The sequence below is a fragment of the Apaloderma vittatum genome, unplaced genomic scaffold, assembly GCF_000703405.1.
Source record: "Apaloderma vittatum isolate BGI_N311 unplaced genomic scaffold, ASM70340v1 scaffold8099, whole genome shotgun sequence".
NCBI classification, from domain to species: Eukaryota; Metazoa; Chordata; class Aves; order Trogoniformes; family Trogonidae; genus Apaloderma; species Apaloderma vittatum.
Window position 1 is genome coordinate 6148 of NW_009736902.1, and position 6147 is coordinate 12294.

Genomic DNA, 6147 nt, shown 5'->3' on the forward strand with positions numbered 1-6147 from the left:
GGAGGTAGGATGAAGAAGCTTCAAAGGTGCTCCAGGGGTAAATTATTGCACCTTTTGCGTCAGCATGAAAGAATGATGAATTGATAGGAACTTCCATACCAAAATTTGTTGGACTTCTCTATTTTCACTGACTTACTGTGGTCTCCAGTGGTGTAAGTGTATATCCCCTAGTGCTGGCTACTTCAAGGCTGTTCTGGAGTCGCTTAAAATTGTGGTAAATTGAAGCTTGTTATGTCTTATGAATGACGTTGCTTAGCACGAGTGGCCAGATTTACTGAAGCCCAGAGGCACCAGACTGTGGAACTTTACCGAAGTACTGATGAGCTTAGGCTGAAGAAAGGCCCAGAAACCAATGCTAAGTGAGAAAGGTAAGATCAACAGAAAATGCATCCTGGAGACCCAGCCTGGAGAGAGAGAAAGGATCCAGTGTAGACCAAGAACACTCCAGACCCAAATATTACTATTGGACTGAACCATCATGTGAGGGGAGGTGAATTTAGATTGTAAGGGTATAATTGCCTGGGGATTTCTTTGTTCAAGGTGCCTCTCAGAGTGTCCCATCTCAAGCCAAAATAAACTGACTCTGTGATTGTTCTTTACAGCAAGGGCTAAGACTGGATCCAGCCACACCTAGAGTCCTCTCTGTGGGGAAGTTTAAAAAGCAAGGGGGTCCAGTCTGAACTTCGTGACTCATCAGGATGGTCTTCTCAGACTCTTCTGTAACAAGTGCCTCACTCTTACTTGCAGTGACCCTGTGAGGTGACGAAGGTGAGGTCCAAACACACTCTGGACAGTCCAGAATACCAAGCCTCTGTGAGGAACAGCTGTTTTGAAATACTTGCATGACTCTAGAGGTAAAGGTGACCTCCAAGTGATGTCAGGCTGGTCCCTAACACCACAACCTTGTTTAAAAATGCTACAGAAGGATATCACAAAGTGCTTTAGTGGTCTTGCTTTAAAGCATTTCTAAGAGCTGACTGTAAAGGCTCACAAAGTCGTAAGTGAAAGCAGTCAGAAGGGAGCTTTGTGTGGGCTTCTTTGTAGAAAAGCTGCAGTTGACAAACCCAAAGAGAAGTGAAAAGCAGAGGTGGATGTGACCTGCAGCTCACCACAACCCTTCCCACCTTCAGAGAGAGGCAGTTTTAACGCTTACCTATGATAGGAGAAAACTAAGTGGGGATCAGAATAATTTATACAGCCGAGTGTAGCCCCAACGAGTCAGGACGCTATACCTGTCCCTACCCCCTGAGTTCAGGATTTAGCAAAGCCTTGTGAGTGCCGTGCAGCTGTGGCGTTTCTCCATCTGCCAGTTGCAAAGAATCATCCGAAATGGTGAGAATGAAGGAGCTTCAGGTCTCTCAGGGCGAGGTGGGAAGAAGGTGGAAGTCTAAGTACTCATAGGAAGTGCAGGAAAAAGTCCCCCAGCCCATCTCCCCATTCCGTCAGCTTTAACTTTAAATCCAGTGAGCAGTGGTGGTGGATCAAGTTCAGTCACGCTCTTAATGAACAGCAGCTCCCCATTTAATGGGTTTGTGTGAAGGATCTGAGCCAGGACAGCCTGTTTGCTCAGAAGGCAATTACTCCTATTTACTACTTAAGTGCCATAAATGCACTCTGGCTTTCTAAGGAACAGCAGTAACTGTATTGCTAAGGCATGTGGAGAAAACCAAAGCAACTCCAGCTGGTGATAGGACACAAAGAAGTCAGGGCTGAGGATGTTCAAGTGTATCTAGGATAGAAGGAGATAGAAGAATTTTGGTTGGCAGAGACCTTCAAGATCATTGAATCTAACTTCGTTCTAACCCCATCAACAGCACTAAACCATAAGCACGACGTATACCTATCTCTTAAACACCTCCAGGCATGGCGACTCAGCCACCTCCCTGGGCAGGCTGTTCCGATACCTGACATCCCTTCCAGTAAAGAAATTCTTCCTAATATCCAACTTGAACCTCCCCGATGTGGGAGGCCATATTCTGATGTGATCTGTTGGATGCCTATAGTTGCATCGGAAGTGTCGAAGCCAGGCAGTGATTTAACTCCAGCCCTGGGCTGCTTTAGTGGCCTTGGTAGCCAGCAAGGTCTTAGATACTAGGGCTAAGCTGCTGGGAAGAACATGCAGAGCAGGGGAAATTAGAAAAGGCTTGAAGAGAGAGTCCCCTTTTTTGTTTCTCTCTCATGATATTGATGTTTTTAATATATTTTTAATAGATGAAGTGAAATCTTACAGAGGAAGGGAAGTCTTTTGTGGCCCTTACCTCTTTTAAAGGGTTGCCAGTGAGGAGATTTGAGGCTCTTTTTCTACTGGAGCGTCCTCAATGCCTGCAGTGCTTAAACTTTCTTCTGGACGCTGTGGGTTTAGGCAGAGCAGATGTATGTGCCCAGATCCGGTAGGTGATTCATGCTGAGCCCATTGGATCAGGAGGTCGGGGGGTATGTAAGCCCAGGCAACACCAAATGAGGGCTTTTCAGCTGTTCATCACCCATGAGCTCTGGTGCTGCTCATGAGGGTTGATGCCCCCAGCGACTGCTGAGGCACACAAAGGGCAAGGAGAGAGCTGCACCCTGTAGCCAGAGGAAACGTTCCATTCTTCTGTGGCACTCGTATCGTCTTCGTGTAGCTGGTCAGCCTGAAGGTAAAAATCAACCTCCACCACACTTCCATTTGCATTTCACCATGCTGCTTCAGTGGCAAACACCCTTTTCTTTTAAAAAATTTCCTTTTGGGGATGTGAAAACACAGGTATCAGTTATCAGTAATTTAGAGAGGAAAAAACTGCTACATACAGTCTGTTGTTACAGAAGGGTTAGACCCTTTGCCTTTTCTCAAGACAAATTCACGGTGGGGATTTGAACGAAGAAGAGTAAGCAATGCAAAACAAAACCAAACCCAACTCAAACTAATGTAAAGAAAAAACACCCTGCAGAAGGCAAGGGCGATTCTATACGCTGTCATTTTTGCTAGTTTTGGTCCTGAAAATACTACCCCAGTCTATCCCAGGGAGAAGAAAGAGTCCTTCTAGCACAGCCTGACAGTTCATTGCTGTTCTAGCTCCCACCCAACCTAGTGTGTGCTGTGGCACCCAGGGCATGAGTGGAAAACACACGGCTTGGTGAAGTGCCTACCACAAAAATGCTGCACCCCAATATTGGAACACCACCTGCCAACTCAGTCCTTAAGAGCCATTGTCAAAGCACTGCCCCTCAAACTGCACTAGGGGGTTCTGTTAGAGATCAAGACTGTTGCTGAGGTCATGAGATCTCCTGGTGTGAGCACGATTGTATTTTAGCAGTGGCTACTCCTACCAAGGTCTCGAGTGTAGGTGTTATGATCCTGATGTTGCTACACTTAAAATGATGCTTTCTGCTCAGTATAAATTGAGCAACTCTGTGTGTTTTCCATCTATAATGGCCTTACTAGGGCTAGTGGTGAGGACTGCCCCAGCCCTTCTGACAGGCCATGGCCAGCAGCAGACGCACAAAGGAGGGTGTGGAGCCGCTCTTGTCCTTCAACATCTTCTCACCTTCCAGCAGCCAACAGCTTAGGGACTTCATAGAATCATAGAATGGCCCAGGCTGGAAGGGACCTTAGAGATAATTTTAATCCAGCCTCCCTGTCTCCAGGGACGCCACCTCTCGACTAGATCAGGCAACACACGGGGACTGAAGGGGGACTCGAACCGGAAACCTTGGCGTTGTTAGCGCCACGCTCAACTGACTGAGGCTAACCGACCCCCCAACTTCCCAAACCAGTGGCTGCAGCTGGATGCCCACATTCTAGAGTCACATTTGGACTTGTCCTCCAGGCGTCTTTAAATTCATTTCTGTCCTTTTGCTCACTCTGCAAGAGCAACTCTTCCCCAGTTTTACCTTTCCAGCCTGTCTCCCCAGCGCTCGTGCTTGCTCGCCCGCGTAGCAGCATGCCTGGAGCCTGGCACTGTCACCGACCCAAGCTGTTAGCTCATGGGCATCACTTCAGACATGAAGTTTGCTGCTCTGGATGTATTGCTTGGCGCTTGGCATCATGAACCCCTCTGCAAATCCCCACCTTTGAAGTTTCAGGCAGGCTTGCATGACTAACGTGGTGTCCCTCCACAGCCCTTGTCTTCTCACCCTCAGCACCCTCACCTGGCTGCTTGGATACTTAAAAGAAGTAATTCTGTGCTTTCAGAAAAGGAGAGGACTTTGGGCATTGACATCCCTTATTAGCATTGATTTTATTTGCTTTTCATTAGATATGACATAATTAAATGACTCACTTTCATTTTTGTGCAAAGTTTTACTTTCTCTTTCTCTGCTGAGGATTTTATCCTGGCAGGGCTGAGGTGAACCCAGCTCAAGGAATGCTTAAATGAAAGTGTGTCCACCCTTTTGAGATGTTGCATATGAAAACTCTAAGACATCAATTGCCTTTTTCTTTTTAAAAAGAGGGAAAAGAAAAACAACCCTTATTTTTGGTCTAAATTTTCACAAAACTCCATTTCTAGCTATACTTAACTCCAAAGTTTGCCAAAGAGGCTACTTGGCAACGTGTGTATGTATCAGCTATGATCTATGTGAGAAGCAAACCCAGGATACAAACTTCAGTATTTTTAATTTCTGGTGAGCTTATATTAGTATCAGATAGATTTGATGTTCCCATTAAAATCCGAACTCCTGAAATCGTGCTGCTCCTATGAGACTCGTACCTTCTATTAAGAATGAGTCAGCTTGAAGTCTTCAGTTTCTGAGGAAAAGAGCTGAAAATATCACCAAGCTGCAGTACACCAAGCTAGAAATCAGAAAAGACTTAAGAGGAAAAAATAAATCCGAAAGACATAAGAGAAAAAAGTAAATCCAAACTTATTTCTTAAGATTAAATGACACATTTTGGGCCTGACTTAGGAGGTTTTTGGGTGCTTTGACAGCTCTGAAATGGTGTTCAAGTGACCTTATTCTTGTGTTCTGACAGTAGCACAAGCTGACTGGTGTTACGATGCTCTGATTCTGCAAGAAATTAATTAAGACTTTGGCGTTAAACAGAAATACAAGATCAGTCTTCCTGGTTCACAAACTGGAGCTGAAATTTCTTCCTTGATGTGTGGCAGTTTCATGATATTTAAGCATATGTTGGATCTTTACTCTGAAATGCCTTTTACCAATTTATTGGTACCCACAGTATTTTGTCTTATGACTCATATTACAGGCAAATAATCAAGCTGAAATACTAATTGCTTTTGGAGAGAGAATAAATCCTGACATTGTTCTGGATCGTCAAAAGCAATTCAATCAGTTCATTAAGGCAGGAATAAAGATTGCAACCTTTTCTTACAAAGATGGAAAAGGCTGCTCCCTTTTAGCTCTACAAACGGATGAGAGGAAGCAATGTTCAAATCAGGGCTGCACAATGCTGCAGCTCTGCTGAGCCTCTCAGAATTAGACTTTGCTTTTGCATCGGAAGAAATGACATTCGTTCATTCACCAAAAGGATTTTCGGGAGTGCTTTTATTATTGCATCCACAACCTGGGAATTGTGCAGCACCAACTGCTCTGTGGCAGATAGCTTGAGGTGCTGGAGCGTATCCGAAGAAGAGCAACGAAGCTGGTGAAGGGTCTTGAGAACAAGTCTCACAAGGAGCGGCTGAGGGATTTGGGATTGTTTAGGTTGGAGAAAAGGAGGCTCAGGGGAGACCTCAGAGGAGGTGATCATGCCCATGTGCTTGGCTTTGATGAGGCCTCATCTCGAGTGCTGTGTCCAGTTTTGGGCCCCTCACTACAAGAGGGACATTGAGGTGCTGGAGAGGGCACAGAGGCGGCTGCCAAGCTGGTGAAGGGCTTAGAACATAAGTCTTATGAGGAAAGGCTGAGGGACCTGGGGCTGTTTAGCCTAGAGAAGAGGAGATTGAGGGGAGACCTCATTGCTCTCTACAGCTACCTGAAGGGAGGTTGTAGAGAGACAGGGGTTGGTCTGTTCTCCCTAGTGGAGAGTGATGGGAGGAGGGGAAATGGATTTAAATTGCACTAGGGGAGGTTCCGGTTAGATATTAGGAAGAATTTCTGTACTGAGAGGGTTGTCAGGCATTGGAACAGACTGCCCAGGGAGGTGGTTGTTGTGCTGAGGGACATGATTTAGTGGTGTTGATAGGGCTGGGACATAGACTGTTCTCG